General features: G+C 42.0%; 1 long non-coding RNA gene across 1 annotated transcript; it reads left to right on the top strand.

Annotated features, from left to right (window-relative positions):
• Positions 1-10978: 10978 nt before the first annotated feature.
• LOC131828208 (uncharacterized) lies at positions 10979-25557 on the top strand. The gene is made up of 3 exons (XR_009352287.1): positions 10979-11198; positions 19956-20073; positions 25479-25557. It is a non-coding gene; the product is annotated as an uncharacterized LOC131828208 (long non-coding RNA).
• Position 25558: the final 1 nt, after the last annotated feature.

Below are 25558 nucleotides of genomic sequence, written 5' to 3'. Positions count from 1 at the left end.
CCTGCTTATCAACCAAGCACTTCTTAATACCTGAAAGATGATGTTGCTTTCATAAGATCTTGTCTCCACAGAGGCTACTTCTCCTTCTCCTTCAATCGCTCTAGGAACTCAATCCTTGAAAGCATCAGGATTGGTCCCTGCAACTATGTCATAGGCTGTAGAGTGTGCCAAACACCCTGGGGTCTTACAGAATTTGTGGGGAGGAATTCTTTCCATCTTCGCACATGGTTCCATCTCTCTGAAGACTCCAACACAGGAAACTAGGGACAACCCCATGCTATTCCTCAAATGACACACCCGCCCTCCCCTCCAAGTCCGAGGAGGACAAGCTTCTATCCCCGGCTTCCTCATCTCTCAGATGGACTTTCTCTCCCAAGATGTAACTCAGCCCTGGTGCAAACACATATGGCAATTCAGTCCCTGAGATGGATGTGGCATCAAGCTGACTCTGCACCCCACATGTATGATAACTAGGCACATAATACAGAGAATTCCTTATGAAGCCTTATTAAGTGTCTGCAGCTGAGAAGGAAGGTCTTATGTTTTAAAAACTCTTAGTTATGAGAGGTAGAAACATTGATCTAAAATAGCTTTTTTAAACATGAGAAATTTGCTGGTTCATGAAATTCAACAGGCAAAGAGATCCACTTCTACAGAGTTTGCTCCAAGGCTCTGACAATGAGATCAAGACACAGTTTCTCACCTTCCATTTCTTGCCTCCACTTCCTTGGCTCTGTGATTGGGTGGGTTGGTACGAGGGTAGCTGCCAACATATCCCAGTATTCTATCGTTCTCTACCAGATACTGTACTATGTACTACCAACAAGAAGAAGAGAAGGTTAAAACGTCTCTTTCCTAGACAGTCTGGCAAAGTATCCTCTTATGTCTAATTGGCTGTGATTAGTGTATTTCCTTTAGCCATTATGACGGCCAGAGCAACACAATGTACTGAATGGCCTAGGAATGTGCCCTTTGTTCTGCCCCTGGATCTGGGGATGGAGTCAACTCTACTTGGAAGCAGAAGACTGTGAGTGCGTAAAGGAGCTCTTACCCAGAAGATAATCAGAATACTGTTAAAAAAAAAAAAAAAAAAAGAGGGGAGGATAGAAGCTAATGGTCAAAATTCAAAAATCAATATTACACACAAATTTTAGTTCTAAGATATTACGGTTGTGTTAGCTCAAAGGTCATTTAACAACCTGGAGGAAGGTTACTTGCACTGTTGAGAGGTCTTGATCGATACTAGCCTTTGGGTTTGAGACTCAGTGCAAGGTGTGTGGGAGTAGGAACAAGGAGGCAGGTGGCATCGACGGAGAGACTCAGCTGGGGCTCTAAATACCTAGAAGAATGTCTATAAATGACCTCTCTCCCAGTGAATGGGGTAGGTGTAACAGAGTCAGACTATGTAAGATAAAAATGGGGGACTATAATGTGAAAAATAAAACAAAAAGAATTTTAAGAAAATAAGAACACTACACATGTAATCCATGGGTTGAGAACTGCCAAGTCAAAATAAGGAATTCAGAAGCCAGATAAGAAAAGATAGGCACATTTAAATATATAAAAATCAAGAGAATTTGGATCACAGAGAATCAAATAAAATCACAGGCAAATGTCAGCTGGAAAAACGTAACAGATTTTAAAAGAGGTGGCATCTGTAACATGCAAAATCCTCTTAAAATTATCCATAAGTAGAGCAATCCCCCAGAAAAGTAGGTAAAAGATACAAACAGACAAATCACTGAGGAGCCCATTTAAATGGCCAAATGCATTTTTTAAAATGCTCAAATTCTCTAGTAGTCAGGGAAATGCAAATTAAAGTAACAATGAGATGCCATTTTATAACCACTAAACAGACAAATTAGTAAGAATTATCACACCAAGTGATGGTGGGCTGGTGGGGATGTGATAGAAAGGGTATTCTTACATATGATGACAGAAATGTGATGTGTTATAGCTGTTTAGGAAAGCAATTTAGCAATAATTGTAAAAATTGAAATTACATTTACTATTCAATTCAGCAATTCTACTCTTGAAAATTATTTATCTCATAAAAATAAAAGCATCGATACATGAAGATATGGGTGTGTGCGTGTATGTGTATCATCATTGTCCCCCCCCCAAAAAAAAACCTGGAAACAACATAAATGCCCATCAGTAAGTGAACAGCCAAACTAGTATGGAATATTCATAGCATAGAGTAATGAAGAGAATGACCCCTAGCTATATCAGTTGATTTGATTTTTTTTTTTTTTTAGTTTTGTTAGTAGGTGAGTTAGGAAAGGGAAAACTGTTAAACATGATATAATATAATGTAATATAATATAGTAATACAGAATCTAATACAATATAGACTATAGCCTCATTTTATAAAACAGCAATGACAATTATAAGAGTAGTATATTAATACAGAGAAAAATATGGAAGAACACACACTTTAAAAATTGCATGCTTGGGGCGCCTGGGTGGCTCAGTGGGTTAGAGCCTCTGCCTTCAGCTGAGGTCATGATCTCAGGATCCTGGGATCGAGCCCCACATAGGGCTCTCTGCTTGGCGGGAAGCCTGCTTCCTCCTCTCTCTCTCTGCCTGCCTCTCTGCCTGCTTGTGATATATGTCTGTCAAATAAATAATAATTTTTTTTAAAATTGCATGCTTGAAGAAGAAACAGAGAGGTACGATGAAGGAGAGTAACTATCCATCGTGGTTTGCCTGGGACTGAGGGACTTTTCCAGGATGTGGGGTCTTCACTGCTAAAACCGGGCAAATCTCAAGTAAACTGGGTTGGTCACCTAGAGGTACCAATTATAAAACAGAGGAAGGAAGAAATGAAAGCCAAGAAAGGAGAAAATAGGATATGACTGAAATTATACGATCATATATACATTCAGGTAAAATTGGACATCTGGGTTGATATTTGTAAAAAATAACTTTCAAAAAATATTTATTTTCATAGTTTCTATAGGACTTAGGGAAAGATTTAAGTCCTGGAACTTAGAGGAAGCTACTCGAAAGATATAAAGGATATAGCACCTGGGTGGCTCAGTGGGTTAAGCATCTGCCTTCCGCTCAGGTCATGGCCTCAGGTTCCTGGGATGGAGCCCCCATCAGGTTCCTGCTCAGCAGGGAGTCTGCTTTTCCCTCTCCCTCTCCCTCTGCTGCTTCCCCTACATGTGCTCTCTAGCTCTCAGATAAATAAATAAATAAATAAATAAAATACAAGGGCTAAAGTCATCTTAGATTAACAATTAACATTCATTGAATAAAAGTTTATTAAACATCTATTCCGTGTGTTCATTTACCTATTACTAACCCAACACATAAAAGGTAGCCAATAAATGTATTGAATAAATAAGCAAATATCTGACCATAATTACAACAAATATGATTATTATGAGAACCACAACTTATTATAACATATATACCACATGAGATATTACAATAACAAGTGCTTTAAGGGAAATAAATACAGAAGCCAATGAGAACACAAAAGAGGGCCCACTGGCTTTGCAAAGTGGAATCATGGAGACATCACAGAATAGTAAGGGTCTGAAAAAACAAATTAGAGATTACAGAATGAAGAAAGGACAAAGGAAAATCTAGAAAACAAGAACACCCTATGGAAGGCCGAGAGTCAGGCAAAAGCTGAACATTTTTGGAAAAGAATAAGAAGTTTCCTGGGGTCCATGTTTGGGGGCAGGAAGTTGGGGGAGGGGAGGCGAGAAGATGAAGCCACACAGCTAGGGAGAGTTGAGACCGAGACCATGCCGTGCCAGGGAGGCTGAATTCATTCTGAAGGCAGCAGGGAGACAGAAAAAGTGTCACATCAGGGAAGAGACACAATCGAATTTAGTTTTTAGGAAGATAACACAAGCACCATGATGGCAAATTGACTTTATGTCAAATGCCAGTCCCGACTGACTGGTCATGAGAGCTTGAAGGACAGCGTGAAGAAAGACGGTGTGGTCACCCATGTCTGGGCTTAGCAGTGAAAGAGCCACGACCGATTAGCAATGTCTACTGTGGACATGGCGGAGAGGAACAGTGACAGAGCCGCTGTGGGTTTCCCCAGGCAATATCTACCAGCAACGTTGAGAAGGAACTGCCTGGAAGAGATCCTGGCCGGGAAGAGCGATCTCTCCTTGAGCTGAGGATGTCCCTGACATCTCAGAGGTAGAGTGGAGGAACCAGATTCAGTAACCTCAGAGGTGACGTCGTGAGAACCTGCTCAGGGAATTTAGGAATGGATGAGCTCCAAGCATGAAGGGGATCTCCAGCTAATAAGCAAGTTTCAGACCAAGACTGCTTTATGATCTTGCATTCAAAACTACTTGGCTTCCATACACACCTCCTAAAGCACACAATGACTCAGCAGTTCCGGGAGCTGCCAGGACACAGCCAACGATTCCTGCCACCAACGCGCTTTCCGGTGTCTGGTCCTGGCGGCTTACCCCAGCAGGCCTTGTGATTGATTCTCCAGAACAGCTCTCAGAAGTCGAAAGTTCCTCCTAGAGCTGAAAACAGGAAGCAGCCTCCACTCACCTGGTCCAGGGGCCAGGAAGGAGTGTGTGAGCTCCAACACACCAGCGGTGCGAGTTCCCATTATGTCAGCAGTGTTTCCCATCACCGGGCACTTCCTGTGACATAGGAGCATGGCTAAATCTCTTCACCGGCAGCAGCGAGGAAATGACTAACCTCAGGAAATCATCTCTTCCCCCTCCCACCTCCTCACCCCCCAAAATGGAGATGCTCTTGGACTTTCACTAAAAATATCAACACCATCTAAAAATAAAGCCCCTCAGCACAGCTCTTGCCTCAGGAAATCCTGACCGAAGCTCATCTTACATCACCGCCAGCCCTTGTCAAAGGGGCCTTTCGCTGCCACGCCCTACCTGCCCTCTGAACTTCAAGTTCATGTGGAAATCCATCTGCCCTGCCTTTCCCAACAACAAGAGAGCAAGGAACTGCTGGCCACGGTTGCATGAAACAGGCACCTTCCCGAGGGAAGAGTGGCCTTCCAAAACTCCTCCACAAGCACCAGCACCCAAGTGGATTTATTTCCTGTCTGGTTGACTTCCTCTGGCCTCATTATGGTTTCAGTGTCATTTTTCCAGAGCAGGAAAGAGAGTGCAGGAGCGTGGCCTTTAGTAGCCTCGAGTGGACATGCAGCAACTGACCTGGAGGAGAGAGTGTCTCAATGAAGCCATTTGTTAGGAAGCCAGTGACAGGCACTTAACGTGTGTGGTAGAGATGCTGCTCCAGCGGCTGGTTTCTGGGGCGCTCCGCTCGCTGCATAGTCTGCCCCACACTAAGAAACCACTGCTAATGTCATCATTTGCCTGGGGGTGCAGGGGGAGCCTCCTGGTGAGCTGTACTGCTCCAGAGGCGGAGTTGGGAAGAAATGTCTAAACCCTAGTCCAAGAGGGAAGGATGGGAGATATGAGAAATAATAATAATAATGATAATGATAATAATATATTATAATAATATGTAAAATATATAAATATATACTATAATATAATAATATGTATACAATAATAATAATAATAAGGTATCTCACTTCCTGGGCAGTAGCACAGAGTGGTGGATAAAGGCTTTCAACTCAGACTCCTGGGTTTAACTTCTGTTTTCACTAAGTATTGTGTGATGGAGAACAAATTAACTTGGGCTCTGCAAGCCTCAGGTTGCTCGCTGCAAAACGGGGGCTGGTTCTGAAGAGGGATTAAAGTAAGAAATAAACAGTGCTCCGGCACGCCGTCAGTGCTCTGGCCATGCTCCTACCCTACCCGCTCTCTTCATGAGTGCGTACCCAGGCACGGGCGCGCTCCGACGCCAGCAGGTGGCCCGGAGAACAGGACTGGCAGAGCCCGACCCCCGGCAGGACACAGTGTGCGGTGGACGGATCCAGGGTGGCCGGCTGGTGGGAAAGGAGTGTCAATCCAGGGACTGACCCCTGAGAAAGAAGACATTCTTTCACCGAGTTCTCAGTCCCAGCACCCGCAAGCCGGAGGGGAGGGAAAAAGAGGGAGCCGGGCAGGAGCACCCGCGGGACGTGAAAGGCCTGAGGCCGGGCTGGGCTGCGGGATGTCCCTTCAGAGGACCCCACTGTCTGCTCGCACGCTCTCTCAGTGACGGCCTCGGGGGAGGGTTCGGTGGTCACTGCCATCTTGCAGGCAAAGGGACTCCGTACACATCAGCAGCAAAGCGCCCTGGCAGGTGGGTCTTCAGAATGGCAGGAGGGAAGGAATTAAGAACGAAGGGGAGGCAGTTTTGGAGCCCAGGAGGTGAGCACAGAATGAGAATAGTGATAACCATTTAAGAGGAAAAAGTACTCACTAAATTTGTGGGTTCAAATGGGACCTTTGAATTGAAGCCACCGTTGACCTTCGGGGGTCTCCTGTAATGAGAAGCCAGTTTGGGTCTCCGGAGTGCCTCACGGTAAAAGCTTCCTTGTTCTAAGGAGCCTCACAGACCCTCTCTGTCTCTCACTATAGGGCCCAGACACGGATCAGACACCAGGATGTGTTGTAGGACCTGCCCCCAAACATAAGTATATATATAAATAAATATATTTATATAATATTATTTATATAATTATATTATTTACATTTCATATATGTATATATTTTTATATACTTATATATTGTATTTAATTATATATTATAGTGATATTATATATTATATTATATATATTATATATAAATATTTATATAAAATAAAATGTATATTATATATTTATTTATTTCTCAAAACAAACAACAAAATCCTGCAAGGAGCAAGAAGAGAGAGAGAGAGACAGAAAGAAAGGGTGAGAGAGAGAGAAAGGAAGGAAGAAGAAAGGAAAGAAAAAAAAAATCCCTGTTCGATCATCGCAGAGAGACAGGGATGTCTGTGAGATGCCTCTGGAGGGTCGGAGGCAGGGCACATGGCCTTTGTCTTTCATTCCAAGGCAAGCCCCTGCCTCCCCGGAACCGGGAACCAAGGGAAGCTGACCGGAGCTGAAGGACACAGCAGGGAGACAGAGCCATGCTCACTGGTCTTAATGAGAATCTCAGCTCTATGAGAGCAGGAATCTTCGCCTGTCCTGATCAGTGGGGACCAGGAGTGCCTGGAACACGGGCGGGCGCCCAGTAGCCTCTCAATATTTATCTGCTAATTTTGCCCTGTTGTTCTCCTAACAGCTTAAAATGCAGGTATCTTATGTGGGGCATAGATGTCTCATTTCCTTGTCCCTAAATACAGTAGAGTTAAGGTCTCATTTCGATGTGGGTTGTCTTTCTAGACTGTCACTGCGGTCAAGGCCTTTATTCCAAACCTCTGAGGGACTCAAACCCAGCTCAGGCACATCAATTCGGCTTCGCGAAACCCCTGGAGGCCCCAGCCGGCGCAGAGCACTGTTTATTACTGAACATTCAGAGTGGCCCGGCAATCATCTCAAAGCTGGACACACTGTCCCAGCTAACCCCACACACGCCCCAGCAGATCTGGGTTTTTTCCTCCCCCCCACTCGGTTTTGAGGGTCATGACAGAATAGATCCCCTAGGGGGCAGTGTGCGCACATGTTTCAGCCAAGCCAGGCGCTCAGTTTTTGGCCGCTGAGGTCATCCTGACAGCGGCAGATTTAGGAGGCTGAGAAACAAAATTCACTTATGAAGTTGTTCTTTAGGTAGAGCAGGATAAAGGTGGCCTGAAAGAATTGAGCAGCAGAGAAAAACCTGGTGACGCAGCAGAAATCGGGGGGATGGCAATTTTAAAGGCTCCAACCACCGAGTTGCCTGAGGTTTAACGCGGGAATGATGTGACATGCTCCTTAACGTCCGCTAAAGGGTTTTTAATATTTTTATTTATTGCCTTTTACATTTCCTGTTTCTGGAATCCGTGCAGAATAGTGCTTCGTTTTCTTTCTTACCCAGTCTGGGTGGTCGTTGAAATTCAATTAAAGTTAACCAGTTTTAATTGAGTAGTAATAGTTCAGACTATTATTAAGGGCTTGTAACACACGGAGTGGTGACTTAGGAGGCATTCTTTAATTATTTACATTGCCTTATTTAATGCTCCCACATCTCTGTGAGATGAAGACATTCTCACCTTACAGATGGAAAAGCAAGGGTGCAGAGAGTTTCTGGAACTCACTCAGTATCCCCAGTCTAAAAGTGGAGTCCAAAAGCCATTCTTTTCATTATTTTACTATTTTACCATCCAAAGACGTACCTCTCAGACTTTAAGGGGTAGGCATATTACCTGAGGATCTTGTTAAAATGCAGATTCTAGGGGCGCCTGGGTGGCTCAGTGGGTTAAAGCCTCTGCCTTGGACTCAGGTCATGATCGCAGGGTTCTGGGATCGAGTCCCCCATCAGGCTCTCTGCTCAGTGGGGAGCCTGCTTCCCCCTCTCTCTCTGCCTGCCTCTCTGCCTACTTGTGATCTCTCTCTGTCAAATAAATAAATAAAATCTTTTTTAAAAAATGCAGATTCTAACTCAGCAGTTCTGAGTGGGGCTTGAGAGTCTGCAATTCCAGCACCGTTTTCCAGCGCTGCTGGTCCATTTTGAGTGGCAGGAACTTCGAGGAGAGTGTGTGCTTGGGGGGTGGGGGTGGGGTCTGGATAAAGATATGCATGACGCCAGCCATCCCTGCTCTCAGGAAGAGTCTATCTACAGGCAAGTAAGAATATCCTGAGAGGATGTGTATGTCAAGGCCACAGAGGTACAGAAGCAGAACAGCTCAACGGACACTCAGTGAGGGACTTTCGAGCAGGACAGGGCATTGCAAGCTGTGGGAGGGATGAGCGGCCAAGTGGCTTCTACCCACAGTGTCCCTGCGGGCTGGTGGGGAAAGGCAGGTGGCCACAGGGAGAGCCCTAGATCGGGCTCAGGCTTCACAGGGGAGCCTCCCAGCAGGGCTGTGGCAACGGAAAGGAGGGATGAGGCGAGGTGGGTGAGAAGCTCATCTGTGACTGGAATTAGGAGGCAGCATATTAAGATCTCAGCTGGCCATGGGCCTAGAGGAAGGCTTCGTGCCTTCATGGTGTTCAAGATAAACCATGAAAGACAGATGGAGTTTTGACAGTGGATATAGGAGGTTATTTCAGGAAGAAAAACCGATGTAAGCCTAAATTCTGAAATATAATAGTACAAAAAGCTAATTCGGGGATGAGCACATCGTCCTGTTTTCCTTCTGGACGGTGTGAGGAAAGTTATGCTGGAAACCATGTTTTAAGGCAGTGAGTCTCAATTCTTTTAAGAATCACTTGAGGAGCACCTGGGTGGCTCAGTCCATTAAAGGTTAAAGCGGCTGCCTTCAACTCAGGTCACGATCCCAGGATCCTGGGATCGATCCCCATGTGGGGCGCCCTGCTCAGTGAAGAGCCTGCTTCTCCCTCTTCCTCTGCCTTCCGCTCTGCCTACTGTACTCTCTCTGTGTCAAATAAATAAATCTTAAAAAAAAAAAATCATTTAAGGAGCCGAAAAAGATTTTCAAGCTGGGATCCTATTCTCAGAGATTCTAATTTCACTGATCTGGGGGGGGTAAAGCTGGGAATCAGGATGTTTTAAAACCTTCATATTTTAAATTAGATGGTGTGTGCATGCAGTAAGGTTTGAGAGCCCCTACCCTCCAGCAGTGATTCTCAAAGCGAGGCCCCGGGACCAGCAGCATCAGTATCACCTGGAAACTTCTGAGAAATGCAAAATCTCAAGTCCTCCCGGAGACACACTGCATCAGAAACTCTGGGGGAGGAGCTCAGAATCTCTAGTGTAACAAACCCTTCTGGTGATTCCAATGTAAGTCAAAGTCTGAGAACCCATGCTCTAGAACATTGCTATTCCAAGTGTGGTGCATAGACGAGCCACACGGGTATCATCTGGAACCTAATGACGGATGTCCCATTTCGTCCTCAAGCCAAGGCCCATCTATGAATCAGAACTGCTCTTTAATAAGATCCTCAGGTGATGGGTATGTAAAGTTTGGGGATCGCTTTAAATTTCAGGATGACCGGGGTGCCTGGGTGGCTTAGTGGTTTAAGCCTCTGCCTTCGGCTCAGGTCATGATCTCAGGGTCCTGGGATTGAGCCCCACATCGGGCTCTCTGCTCAGCGGGGAGCTTGCTTCCCTCTCTCTCTCTCTGCCTGCCTCTCTGCCTACTTGTGATCTCTCTCTGTCTATCAAGTAAATAAATAAAAATCTTTAAAAAAAAAAAAAATTTCAGGATGACCAAGCTGAACTCTTTTAAGATAGTAATGGGGAACAGCTGAAGGCTACAGGGCTTTCGGAAGAAAAAGTCGATCATCGTATTTACGATTAATTAAGTGAAACAGATCCTGCAAGACAGTCATAGGAAATGTGCTTGCCACTTACATCTCCCTGGACTTCGTTCCCCCGTTCATCCTTCCCTCTTCTCGGCTCTGGCGGAGAGCCGTGCGCCGGGCAGCGGGCGGCCTCGCTCAGAGCTGCTCTCCTGCTGGAGCCCAGCCAGCCATTGATCCGACAGTGGGAGTTATCTCAGCAGTACCGTTCCACTCGGGCCCCAGTTCCAGCTTGTATAATATTTCTGATAATAAGAGAGCCTAAATGAAGCATCCTTTTAGAGGCCTTCACTGTTAATTTGGCACAGGGAAAAAAGCCAGCCCATTATACCGGGTTTTCCAGTCATTCTGCTTGCACTGTATAGATGCTTCGAATAGATGTCCATAATGAGATTACTCAAAATGGAATTCATTACCTGACCTCAGATTTATTGCTTTTTAACTACAGATATAAGGCGAGCCACACTCTGCTCCCGGAGCCGGCTGTGGGATGGCCCTGCTTCTCCGGTCCAGGACGCACACGCGGGAGACCCGGGCGGAGGGAACCCTGAGAGCCGGGACGGGGTCGGGGGCTAAGAGCCTGGGAATAATGCGGCTTCATTAGGACGGGCGTCCGGGAACCCCAGGACTCTCTTGCTAAGTTCTGCTTCCACAGTCACCATGGGGACCTTGGATGGGCCGGTCACCTCCCCAGTAGCATAATTGGAAAGACGCTAAGGGGCCCCGAAATGCCGAAGTGCTGTAAATTAGCAGCGTTCAATCCCGATGAACATTAAACCGAGTGGGTCGCTAATTCCTCCGCTCACGCTGCTCCCAGAGTCTTCCCACTGGGGGCTTTTGGCTCGGAGCATTACAGGCCCATTTGTTCTGCCTGGCTTCTCCATCAGGGCAGGACCTCAAGGTGAGTTAATAGGCCTGGCTTCTCAGCACTTTATATTAATCTGTTTTTACCATCATCCTATATATTTTTACCCAACCGCCGGTGCATGGCACGCCGTTGAGCACTGCACAAAACAGAGAAGAGAGACAGGGCCCTGGCCTCGTTGGCAGAAGGCGGCGACAGCGTTCAGGGCAGTATCAAGGATGTCCTGTCTTGCACGCGGGTTTATGATGCTGCCTGGTCCCTGCATGGTTTTACCACCTGCCCTCACCTGCGCCCCCCCCCCCCCGCCCCCGCCACCACCACTTGCTCTCCCCACCTCCCCGGGCTATTCAAGCGTTCCTCCTCTGGCGTACAGTGTAAAACCATTGCCCAGGGTGGCTCTACAGGAGATAATAACCTTAAATAGATGATACTTACACGGATAATGGGATAAAGTAAAACAGGACGGGCAAATTGATAATTGCAGATTAGGAGGAAATACTATTAGCAAACCAAACAAAAGCCAAATTTAGGGGTCATAAGCATGATGTGTTAGAATGTGGAAGAGTGACATAATTTCATATACAAGTCTTTATCCCTGAGGAAAGAGCTTTAGCCGTCTCCTATGTGTTGTGCAAGTGTATCTGAGATACCACATTCTATTTGTTTGTTTAAAGATTTCACATTTCAAAAGCAAAAGGAACTATTACTGTAGATCTTTTTTACCATAGCTTTAGGAGCTCACAGAGGGGGGAAAGTCATCCTAGGTTTTATTATTGCCCTGGACAATTGCAGGACAAAGCACTAACCTGAATTCTTGTTATTATTAATTTGAATATAAACCTTGTCAGATAGCCAGACATATTTTTAAAAATGCAAACGAATAGCCATCATCTTCTGATGTTCCTGAGACAAACGTGACTATGACACAGCATATTATTAAAGGCCACGTTTGTGCTATCAAAATAATGAGACCGTGGCCCAGGCTGCCTCATAATTTCAACTATGTTTTAGTCAATTTGGATTGTCACTTGGGCAACACTGTAGACAGATCTGGGATCAGCTGTTTAGATTGATAGAAAATGTCACATTTTCCTCTTTTTGGTAAATGCAATGGTAGGAACTTCTTTGAGTCCCACGATCTTCCAATCTAAGGTAGAGTGTACCTCTGACACCAGCCCTCCATGCTGACTGTGGTGCTGGGACCTGCCCACATGGTACTTTTGCCCTGGCTTGAAGGCAAAACTGTTAGGTAAATCTTTCCCAAAGGATTAGAGGCCCATGGGTATGGATTCTGCAAATGCCCAGGGCAGGAAAGCCATCCTACTCTCTACTTCGCCTCTACTGGGGACTCTCAGAGGAGATCAGATGGATACCTTCAGGATCTCTAGTGAATTTCCAGCACTTGTCCACTGACATCTCAAAACATAGGTCAGTGTATCGCTCCTTGCTCTTGCCTAGGCTGGGGACTGCTAGAGACTTCAATATAATGTTCCAGAACGGTGCATTCAGTTTGTGGAATTATTGAACAGGGGACCAAAGCTTGCTGATTTCTGTCAGTGTTTGTTGATCCTATATTATAACATATCACAGAACGACACCCAGACTCTTAACTGAAACAATTTTTCATTATCTATTGTTGAAACATGCTTAAATTACAGAAATTGGCTGAAGACTGGGGAGGAGGGGTGGAAAGGATGTAACAGACAAAATCCTAAAAGAGAAAACATCTTGTACCCTAACAGATCTTAAAAGTTTAGGAAAATACAAACACACTTCTACCAGATGACTTTAGTTCCTAAAATATCCATTTCTTTTTTTAATTATGTAACTAAATATTGAGTCATTGCTCCTATAAGAGGCAAACATTTATGTGCATTTATAAAGAAAAATTTGAAAGTTTCCCTTTGTGTCCCCTCCATTCTTTCTAGACTCTCACCTCCTTTCCAGGAAAACAGAGGCTTCCTTCCAGGTTTTTTCCTATGATTTTATAAGACCCATGCATGTATGTACGTAGTTTTAAGAAAATAGGACCATTCCAGGACACCTGGGAGCTCAGTCAGTTAAACATCCAACTCTTGGTTTTGGCTCAGGTGATGATCTCATGGGTTCGAGCCCCACATCCAGCCCCACATTGGACTTTATGCTCAGTGGGGAGTCTGCTTGAGATTCTTTCCCTATCCTCTGCCCCTCCCCCACTCATACTCTCTCTCTGTCTCTCTCTCAAGTACATAAATAAATAATTTTTTAAGCAATAGGATTATTCCATACAACCTGTTTTATAACTTGATTAACTAATATAATCTGAAGATTTTCCTACATCAGTACGTATAGCACGGATCCTTTCCCTTTAACAGCTGCCCTATATTAAAGATGAATTAATATATTAAAGATGAATTATCTTATTACAGATGAATCATCACTTATTTACCTGTTTCCTACTGACCATTATTTATGATTTTACTTTATTTTTCCAATTTCAAACCCTGAACATTCTGGAACCCATGTGCAAGTATATTCTTAGAATGTGTTTGTAGAGTACAAATAGTTTTACAATTTTAATGACTGTAGCCACTTGCTTTCCCCAAAGGCTCCCCAATTATATCAGGGTTTTTGTAGTTTCGTGGTCAGGGTACTACTCTCCAGATATATTCTCCTAGAGACAGTAGGCTCAACACTTTGGAAATAAACAGAGCTGAGTTTTCATCTCAGTCCCTTCTGGCACGTTACTTAAACTCGCTAAGCTTCAGTCTCCTTGCTCAGGAAATGAAGCTGATATTATGGATTCTTGAGCGCTATTAGGAAGACAAGTGTTATAACATGTAAAAAGCACTTAGCACCTAGTAGGTGTACTGTGAGCCATGGTTGTTTTTTTTTTGTTGTTGTTTTTGTTTTTTTGTTTTTTAAGATTTATTTATTTATTTATTTGTTAGAGAGAGAGAGAGAGAGAGAGCAAGAGCAAGCACAGGCAGAGAGGCAAGCAGAGTCAGAGGGAGAAGCAGGCTCCCTACAGAGCAAGGAGCCCGATGTGGGACTCGATCCCAGGACGCTGGGATCATGACCTGAGCCGAAGGCAGCCGCTCAACCAACTGAGCCACCCAGGCATCCCTGAGCCATGGTTATTAATGAGTTCATATATAAGCTGAATTGCATACCTTGAGAGGAGAAGTACAGTAACCAACAGTTCCCAGAAATAGAAGAGATGTCCTGAGATTAAAAACAAAGAAGAAGAAAAAGGAAAAAATTCTGGGGCGCTTGAGTGGCTTGGTCGATGAAATGCCTGTTTCTTGGTTTCAGCTCAGGCCATGATTTCACGATGGTCGGATGAAGCCCTGAGCTCACCCCAGAGCCGGCTTCCTCAGATTTTCCCTCCCCTTTCCTCCTGCTCACTCTCTCTCTCTCTCAGATAAAAAATAAAAAAAAAAAATCTTAAGAAAGAAATTCAGATGAATCTATACCATAGAAGTCGCATTTTATTGGTTTTGAATTTTGTCGATATTTGTAACTCCTTCTTATCAAAACCACAAAAGGCCGCTGTTGGCTTCCTCAATCTTTGATCTCCATCTGCCTTTCCGTCTCAAGAAGTAAACTCAGCACAGACAGGACCACTAGTTTACGTCTGGATATTTTATATGACGTGCGTGTGTATGCAAGGAGTTGTGCTTTGTTAATTACATGTTCCCAAGTGCACATGACGGTTAACTGGCATTCCCCGAACACACACTGCTGTAGATGTCCAACCTAACGGATCACTCTTGCTTCACTAAGAAAGTTGTCTTTCCTGGCATCCTCTCCCACCACCTCTGCGGCCAAGCTCATCAGTACGATTGCCTCTCCCCCGGCTTCTTGGCTTTGTATGACGCTGTGATTGCTGGCATCTTCATATTGGGGGGCGGGAGGCGGGGGTCGGGCTGCAAAGAGAATAGTTATTTTTGAATTAATGGACCTCATTGGAGTCCTAACATTCAGCTCTTATAGTAAACCTGTCCATGTACCCGATCACTGAGATTTAGAGGGAAATATCTGCCGTATCAGCCTAAGTCATAGACAAGGCAGGATCCCTCATCTATTGCCCAGAAGTCATTTGGGGCTTATAAATGAGGAACGATTTCCAAATCTCCACGTCGAGTAATGTCCCCATCGCTCTTCGTCTTCCCTCACCTACTTTTTCCTCTCGGTGCCCAGCTGCCATCCACAAAAGAAAAGTGGGGACAAATATAAAAGGATGCATCCTTTTACTTAAAAAATCATTTTTTATGGCTTTAAGAAGAAAGGTGTAATTCAAAACCAACAAGATGGTACAGTCACAGCCAACCCTTGGCACAGGCATCTCGAAGCCTTGCTCGGCGCTCGGAACGGCACAGTGGAAAGAGGAGAAGAGCATCACAGCCAAAACAGCCTCCAGCCCCCTCCGCCTTGCCATTTGCCAGATGGGTGACCTCGACCTGTTGCCTCTGTACACTTCCTTCATTTCACCAGTAAAATGTTGCTTATTGGTATTTGTATCTGAGAACCCAGAGTCTGGAACAGGCTACCTGAATTCTAATCCTGGGTCCACCACTCTTTACCTGGGGGACCTTAAGCAGGTTTCTTATCCTTTCTGAATATGCTTCAATCGTTTTTCAGTGGGAAGGATGACTGGTGTCAGGGGATTCTTCAGTGAAGCAGTGGATAATACGCAGTGTTGGGCATTTAGAAAGTACTGGTCAAGGCAATATCCGTTCATGTTACTTGTAGTAAACTAAATTGCAAGATATTTGTGCCACATCCATACAAATGTTTTCTGGTGTGAGTGACGATGGATTCCTGTACCCTCTCTTTTAGCTTCTTACACAGTCTAGTTTATAAATATACCTAGGTCCACAGAGAAGTCTCTGGAGACATGGAATGCCATTCCTTATTAAAATGTTGGGATTTTATTGATGAGGCAACATGCAACCAGCAGACCTTGGGCCTCAGCCAGAGCAGTCATTTCTGAAGTAACAAATGGACCTCATTATAGGGTGGTTTTACCTAAAAGGTCAACCTGCGCCATATAACTGGAGGCTGGCCTTGTGGGAAGCTTCTAGTGTATTATATTGCATGTCAATATTAACACGTGTTCTATTACTGCTATTTGAATTTTAGAGTCCTTAGCTTTCCATTCTATATGCACAGTCACACACACACACACACACACACACACGCACGCACTTGCCTCTGGCTGGGACCGCTAGTCACCTCACGTCCCATGCTTCTGAAACCTGACTTTATCGGTTAGGGACGCCTATTTTTCAGGGTAGTTGCACTGTTGAAATGAGTCCTTGCTGCTTGCAAGTCTTGTTCCATAATTTCATTTGGCTGAAGCAGGAGACAAGTACCTCATTTTAATTAGAATTTCCAGCAAACTGCATTATGTTGTTGTGTGTTATTCCAAAGGACTATACCACATCAAGGACAGCTGTTGACGGAGTAAAACATCCTGTTTATTCTGCCGAAGAAATAAAAATCCGTTCACTCACTTCTCAGGCTCTCTCACCCTGCCACTCCTTACGCATCCTGTGGGACAAAAAGATGTGCCCTGAGGCTCTCCTCGCCTGTGAAATGTGTTGCATAAGATACCAGGTAATAACCCCGGGCACATGAAAATGGAGCATCACCGTGTCGTTTAGAGGGAAGATCTTGGGTTCTGCCCTGCTCTTTGCGTCTCTGCTGGCTTGCCACACATCACAGAACCCGCTGAGGGATCCCCTTTCTGCCTGTTGCTCCAAGCAAGGTCTTCGCTTCGTTGAAGAGAACTGAGCCTGCGCCGCTTTAGACCTGCAATTAAGTCCCTGCTGCTCTCCAAACCAATGAGTTTTTCCAAGTAGTAATCTAATTTATTTTTCCCATTTTCTAAGTAATGCCAGGGTAAGCGCGTTCATCATTTTAGACTCACTGCTTCTAATTCCTAATTCAGACTTGTTTGTTCAGTAGAAGGTAAACAACCCCGAAGCTATCACCCACCCCCATTTATTTGGAAAGAGAGAGTTTCAGTGGGAGAAGATAAATAGCATGTCAAACATAGTTTGGAGGGGCAGCAACTGAATAATTTCTAGTTTCCTATGCCTGTCTCCAGCTGTTGTGGCCCAGCGTGACTCTGGCATCTGTGTGCTGGCTTGGCTGAGCTGTTACTTAGTCAAATCAGATCAATACCTTTAAGCATTTGTCTGATAGAACAATCTCAAAATAGTCCGGGAATTCACACTTTGAACTACATGGGTGGGGATGCCTTGTTTCCAGTTACCTGTCCATGAATACATCAACCGGTTGATACCTGTAATCCTAAGATCTCTTAGAAAAGAAAAGGCAGGCCACATCTAGAGAACTGATGGACTCAGGCGGCCCTAGGGCTGCATCAATCCAATTCCACAAACAATAATTGGGTGCTGCTGTGTATGAGGAAACATAGGAGGAGATATAAAGATCAGTATAACATAGTCCCAATTCTCAAGTATAATTTAATATCAGGCTATAAAAACATCAATAGGTAATTAATTATTATTTAGACTTGGCCTCATTCCAGAAGGATTTAAGACAGGAGAGTACTTGCAAAAATACATGCAGTAGGTTAAAATGAAATAAAATAGGATTACGTGAGAAGGGGTTGGGGAAAAACGAAGGGTAGAGCAAGTTCAAATGAAGCTGGGAGTGAAGTAAGTTCAGAGAATATGTACCACAAGAAATAATGCTTACCAACAGTAGGACAGAAATTATCTTGGAGCTTTCTGGAAGCCAGCACAAAAGCAGAAGCAAAATTGGTTTACTCTATGATTGACAATGTCTATATTGATCTCGCTCCAGAAAAGAAGGGCTCTACCAGGGATGGAAAACTACACACATCTTTCTCACATAAAGAGGACTTTCATGTATGCTAGTCAGTATCCATAGCTTACTTACAGAAAATACAATCATGATTATCACTAGCTGGAAGCAAAGAAAGTTTGTTGCTTATGACTTGTCATTCCCTGTCACCTTCTTCCTTGCTTCAAACACCGCCTTCTATTATCACATGGACACATACACCGGGGCTGAAAATCCTAGATATTAACCGGCTGTCTCAGATTCCCTTGGACATGGGACCCAATAGTGGCCGATGGGATCCAAACAGTAGGATGCTGGGAAGCTCCCTGTCTGTTCATAAACACCAACTCTGGATATATTTACCCTTCTAATAGAAGGGGTGAAAATACTAAAAACCTAAGTGAGACTCATGGAAAAAAATACAAAGTGTAAAGAAATGCTAACATTTGACTCGAAGAAGGAGGTTATCCCTGAAAATGATCTACTGTAAGATTCAGAAGATACCAGATATCAGGAAACCACTGGGAATCCTTGAAAACAATGCAAGAAAACAGGCCACTGTAATTCAGGAGTTTAAGGAGACAGAAAGCTGGGATTAACAATGAGATTAAAATTCAGAATTGACAAGGATTCCAAAAGATCTAAAAAGGTAATGAGACTTCCAGGTAAAGTTGGAACTTTGAACTAACATCCCATTTTGCTCTCTCCCAAAGCCCTTGTAAAACTATTATACAATAGAGACATATATTTACCTATATCTCCATGTAGGTAGAAAAAATAGAAAAGAAAATAAAAGTAAAATTTTGACACTGGAAAACAGACATGTGGAAATTGACTTAACAGATTTGAGAAAGCCAAATTCTATACTATAGGTAGGATAAACTGATAATCAACCCAACCAACCACAGACTGCCTCAGGAGAGTCAGGAATTAGCAGCACCAGCATTTCTAGAAAACAGGATGAAGAGGGGGAAAGATTACAGAAAAATTAGGAGGTTTGGGAGAGTTAAGAGATACCAACATCTACTGCTCTCTCCTGACATGCTGTCACTCAGTGCTATTTCTTCAGCCCAGCAGGAGCCTGCATTTTATATGATGGAGTAAAATGAAGAATTGCTAGGCTGGGGGACACAAATAGAGACCCTCCCCCCCGGTTCTGTACCAAAAGCAAAAAGTACGTGTTTGCATCTTGAATACTAGAGTTTAGTCCCTTCTTCCATTGGCTCCCAGAATGCAGGTCTTTATTTTCCAGGAAAGAAATGGATGAGCCTACTCTAGGGGATAGGACCATGCTATGGTACCAAAATCCCCCTCCCAATCCTGACAACGGGTATTGTAAAAGCTTTTCAGTGATTCACAGAAGACAAATAGCACCAAGGCACTTGGAGAGCTCCCCATCAGCCCATTAGAACCCCCACTCTTAAATATGAGCAAATAATCAAAGTTTTCCATACCCCCTCACCCAGCTGCGAAGTACCTAGTTTAAAAGGCAAAGAAGAAAACAAGAGAAAAGAAGGAAACTGAAAGAAAAAGACATGGTGCAGGAAAAAATGATCATTGAAAATTAAAATGTTACTCATCTCACCAAAAAAGATAAAATAAGTTGCATGCATAAAACAAGAACAGGATACTCTAAAAATCAAACACAGAAACAGAGAATGTAAAAGATCCTTGGATAAATGGAATTGTAAAAATAGAATTCACATGACGAGTAGTAGAAATCTCAATCATATTATGAAACTTAAAATCCGTTTCATGAAAGATGAACTTGAAAAGTTCCCCTGGCTTCCAGAAGCAAAATCAGAGGGATTAAAACGACAGATATAACATAGTTAGGAAGGCACATAATGGAAAGCCAGCTCAGAGCATCAGTGCTCTTAAAGGAGAAATCAGTTTAAGTAGAAGAGAAAAAAAAAATAACCAAAGCTATGAGATAATGGCTTTTCTGAGCTGAAAATATATTTGTATCCACAGGTTGAAAGCACCAACTGCATCCAAGCAAATGAATTGCACCTTCTAGCCCAGCTTTGGGATTAAAGGAATAAAGAGGAAATTTTGCAAGGCCTTAGGCAAAAACAAACAAACAAAAAAGGTAAGAAAGAAAAAAGTTAATTACAAAGGAAAAAAAAAAAAAAAAAGACAGGATGCTTAAGTGTGGGCCTTCAGCTCAGATCATGATCACAGGGTCCTGAGATAAGGGTCCCACACGGGGCTCCTTGCCCAGCGGAGAGCCTGCTTTTCTTTCTCCCTCTGCTGCTCCTGGTGCTTGTGCTCTCTCTGGCAAATAAATAAATAAAATCTTTTTAAAAATGAGATAAAATATCAGAAGACAATAGGTTAATATCTACAGACTTTTTTTTTAAGATTTTATTTATTTATTTGACAGAGAGATCACAAGTAGGCAGAGAGTTAGGCAGAGAGAGAGAGGGAAGCAGGCTCCCTGCTGAGCAGAGAGCCCGATGGGGGATTCGATCTCAGGACCCTGAGATCATGACCTGAGCCGACGGCAGCGTCTTAACCCACTGAGCCACCCAGGCACCCCAATATCTACAGAATTTTTAAGAGAAACTATGTCATCTAATAATTTTGTACCCAGCCAAATTTTGTGTGTGAAAATACTCTCAAATATGCAATACTTGTATCATTCATAAAAATTATTTGGGAAAAAAATTTAAAGGTGTATTTGTACTGCTTGAGAGAGAAAACAAACTTTAAAATTCTCAAAATGTGAAGGTAATAGTATAACATGACTGATTGCAAACCTTGAACCATTTGGAACTGAGAGATACTCAAATTGGTTCTTATAAAGTGTGGTTATAAAAGTGGGTGTCAATTTCCAAATGTGTTTTCAAGTTAGAAAATATGTAATGGTTTGAAGGAAGAAGGGAAGGGACAGAGAAAGGGAGGAAGAGAGAAAGAGGGAGAGAGTTTTAATTCCAGTGATAATAACAGAAGCGGGAAGAAAAGAGGAGTAGGACATAAAATTAAGCCTAAACTCAGTAGTTGTCAAATTTTGCTGTGCATTGGAATCAGCTAGGAATTTTTATGAAACAGTGATGCCTGACTTCCACCCTCTGGCATTTTCATCTAATTGGTTTGGAGTCCAGCTTAAAGCTCGTCCACTACTTCCAATGTGCAGCAACGTTTGGGAACCACTGGCTTCATTAAATTGGAGAAAGCAAGGATGGCAAGAAGATTTCAGCTTCCTGTTCCAACTCTTGTTAATTGCTAATGACTGCCTGAGGGCTTTGTTGAGGTCCTATCCAGGCTCCAGGGGAAAGTGCTCTAATCCATTTACACTATCTTCCCTGGAAGGGAAGAGAAGGACATCACACATTTGTCATTCCTGGACTCAAAGAGATTTTGAAACTAAAGTAACTATTAGTGGCTTAAAAAACAGCATGGATCTCTTCCAAAATATCAGAGATGATGAAAACAAAGAAAATATCGTTATATAGTAAAAGTCAGTAAAAAGAAGAAGAAGAAGAAGAAGAAGAAGGAAGAGGATGGAGAGAGGGACAGAGGAGGAGGAAGAGGAGAGAGACGAGGAAGAAGAGGGGAGGAAACATCATGGGAGACTGGGAGACATTACAAAATAAATTGGAAATATATAATTAACTAGTTTATTAAGCCTACAAATGTGATTGTGAAAGTGTCCTTCTTTTAAAAATATTATCTTTAGATTGTATGAGAATAAAAGAGAAATCCATCTATGTGACATTTTCTAAAGCCCCATCTGATACAAAGTTGCTAAATAAAAATAGACTCAATGATGAAAAAGGAGGCAAATATATCAGGCAAGTACAATAAAAAAATAATCACAATACCAATAACAAATATGATAGAAACTAAAGCAGAAATATTAAATGAAATGAAGATATCCTGTCAGAAAGTATATTTCACAATGAATATAAAACTGTCATGAAATTTTATGCATCACATAACATATCAAAATAGAAAACTGAAATCTGCTATAAATTAGAAAAAAATGGACAGAAGTGCAGTACTAATGGGAAGCTTTAATAATAACTCTTTCTCTTTTTGATGGCTGACAAAAAATGTAAATCAAACTTTATAGCACAGAAGTATAGAATGTAACTTTATTTCCAATACTAAAAAAAAACTACCAAAAATAAAGGATTATGCAGCAATAAAAATTTTTGAAGGTGTATAGATTAGATATACTGATTAGAAAGTAAAGTCATTATATTAAAAATGTTAGAAAGGTCATTATTAAGGTAAGGAGAAAATTAATGCTGCAGAAAATTGAGAAATTAACAATAATAATGGTACATGAAAAAATTTATGGGATGTGCCAAAGTAGTATTCAGTAGAAAAGTCATAGATTTAAATGTGTTTTATTGTTGTGTGTGTGTGTGTGTGTGTGTTGTGTTGTTTTTTTTTTTTTCTTTTTGGTTTCTTTTTTGTTTGTTTGTTTGTTTTTTTTTGCTAAGGAGGAAAAGGCAAAATAAATGCTCTACAAACAACTGATGTTGCTATGAGAGCAATGTCCTAATCTGAAGGCAGGTTAGGTTGATGCTGAGAGTCATAATGATTTCATTAAATGAGATCTGTCTCTGCCTCTTATGTTCCTTCTTCCAAAAAAAAAAAGTCAATTCAAATTTTAACCTTAGAATTGGCTGGAGTGATATTTCTCGCCATTCTTCTGTCATCCCTGGCATTGGTGAAAAGTTTGGGGTTTGTATGTAACTTTTTATCTTGTGTTTTAAATCAAGCTTAATTAGTATATGAGAAATGCAAGAAGTAATGAGAAGTTATTGTACTACCATTTGTAAATCCATAAAGAAAATAGTTTCTTTCTGAACTCATCAGTCATCATATGGACTAATTATGTCTTTTCTGCTCTACTCCATTCTTTTTTGAGGGGATAAAACGGGCACAGAAAGAAAAGTATGCCTTGTGTCAAATAAATTAATGTTTTCTACAAGCCCAATTGCCTAAAACATTAATTCATAAGAAAGTTAAAACTTTAATAAGGCTAAATGTAAAACATAAAACTACAACTTCTAAAAGAAAACACAGAAGAAAATATACATGACCTTGGGTTTGATAAGAAGTTTTCAAATATAATACCAAAGGTATAATTCACAAAAGAAAAACTTTACTTTGTACTTTACTAAAATTGGATTTTTTAACAATTTTGGATTTTATTAGAATTTTTATTAAATTTTTATTAGAATTAAAAAATCAAATTAAATTAAAAAATTCTGCATAGAGCCGAATTTTCTAATTTATAGAAAAAGACAATGTTGATAGAATGAAAAAAAAGCCACAGACTCAGAGAAAAATATTTGCAAAACATATATCTGATAAAGGGTGTCTATCTAAAATATACTAAAAACATCTTGAAATTAAACAGTAAGAAAATAGCCAATTAAAAAAAATGGTCAAAAGTCTGAGCAGACACCTGACTACAAATGACATACAGAGAGTCAATGAGCATATAAAAAGATGTGGGGGTGCCTGAGTGGCTAAATTGGTTAAACTTCCACCTTTGGCTCAGGTCATCATCCCAGGGTCCTGAGATCAAGCTCTGCATCAGGCTTCCTGCTCAGTGGGGAGTCTGTTTCTCCTTCTCCCTCTGTCCTTCCCTGCAAATCACATGTGCTTGCTCTCTCTCTCTCAAATAAAGTCTTTAAAAAAAGTCAAACATCATTTGTCATTAGAGAAATTTAAAATAAAACAACAGAACAATACCAGCGCATTCTTATGATAAATGGCAACAATCTAAAAAAATAAATGCACAAATTGCTGACGAAAATGCATAACAACAAAACTCTCATCCATTGCCAATAGGAATTAAAAAATGTATAGCCTCCATATCATATCACTCCATATCACTTCGGAAGACAATTTGACTGTTTCTTCAAAGCTAAATGTACTATTACTATGAAATATAGCATTCATGCTCCTAGGTATTTACCCAATGGATTTAAATACATGGTTACACAGAAATCTGCATGAAAATGTTTATAGAATCTTTATTCATAATTGTCCAAAACTAGAAGTAATTTAGATGTTCTCCAATAGGTCATGTGATAAACTGTGGTATATCCATCCATACAAAAAAAAAATACTAGTTTTCAGTGATAAAAAGGAATGAGCTATCAAACCATGCAAAGAAGTGGAGGAAGCTTAAATGCATGTTGTAAGTGAAAGAAGGCAGTCTGTGAAAAAACAATGTACTGTGTCGGTTCCATTTATAGATATTTTGGAAAGAGAAGAACTATAGAGATGATGAATAGATCAGTAGATAGCAGGATTGGGGTTGTTGGTGGGGGAGAGCTGAATAGGAGAATCACAGGGGGATTTTTTGCTTAGTAAAACCATTCTGTATGGTGCTATCAATGTGGATATGTGACACTTTTATCAAAACCAACAGACCTTTAAAGCAGGAAGAGTGACTCTAAATGTATGAGAATTTTATAAAACATCATTTAGGTGGTTGGGACATCCCAGGATTTAATGACAAAAGAATCTGTTTTACAAGTGGACGAAACAATTTTACTGATGGGGGAGAGGGGAAAAAATGTGGACATAAGTAACTCTGAAAATTAGTGGACTCTTCTAAAGCAAATGGAACTGCACAAAGGCACTGTATGCTGGTTGATAAAGTTGTTGCCCATGGATGTATGCAACAATGTCCATGTACATGGGAACTGAATGATTAAGTCAATAGATGGCAGATGAGGGGAGCCAGGTTTCCCACTGTTGGAGAGTGATATTACAGACAAAGGGAGAAGGGTAAAATGATCCATGTGGAAAGCCATTAGAGTTGGAGATATCAACATGAATTCACACATAGCTTGAGAGAGAAGTATTTATAGCTATGTGCATATACGTGGGTTAGTATACATACATATAATTAATTTGCTCTGTCAGCTGACAGGGTCTAAAAACTATGATTCCTAGGTAGTAATAAGCATATCTAGCACTCAGGGTCCATTTCTAATACCACTCTCCAATGAAAAGAACCACCAGCTCCTTAGAAAAATGGTTTATTCTAGGCCTGAAAGAGGAAACATACAGGATGGGCCTGGAGCGTCTTGTAATGCCAGGGGTAAGGAAGTGCTCAAAAACACAGTGATGGCACAATGTCAAAGAGATATAGGAGCCCAAAAGGGTTCTTAATGGCCAAAACTGTAACAGTTTTAGAGCAATGAAGTAAACAAAACAGTATTGAATCATAACTAATGGGAGAAGAGAAATGCTCCCAAGAGAATTTCAAACAATGTATGTATCTATCTGCTAACGAAGACATGAATTACAAGTCCCACTCTTTAAGGGTGGTCCGTGAAGAGTGACTTGCCAACAAAGGGCACATTATGGAAAGGGAGGCAAGAGAAACTTTATAGTGGAGAAACCTGACAAATGTAACCCCAGCTAGGTCATCAGGGTTAACATCAACTGTGGTTAAGTATGATGAAAATGGTAACCTACCTCTGTGGTCTCTCTCCCCTTAACTCCTAACCTTAGCGTAATGAGAAGAAAAACATCAGACAATCCCACTTGAAGGACATTTATGAAATACCTGACCAGCCATTCCTTACAACTGT

The sequence above is a fragment of the Mustela lutreola genome, chromosome 3 (genome assembly GCF_030435805.1).
Source record: "Mustela lutreola isolate mMusLut2 chromosome 3, mMusLut2.pri, whole genome shotgun sequence".
NCBI lineage: Eukaryota > Metazoa > Chordata > Mammalia > Carnivora > Mustelidae > Mustela > Mustela lutreola.
This window is presented reverse-complemented; position numbering and strand designations above follow the sequence as displayed.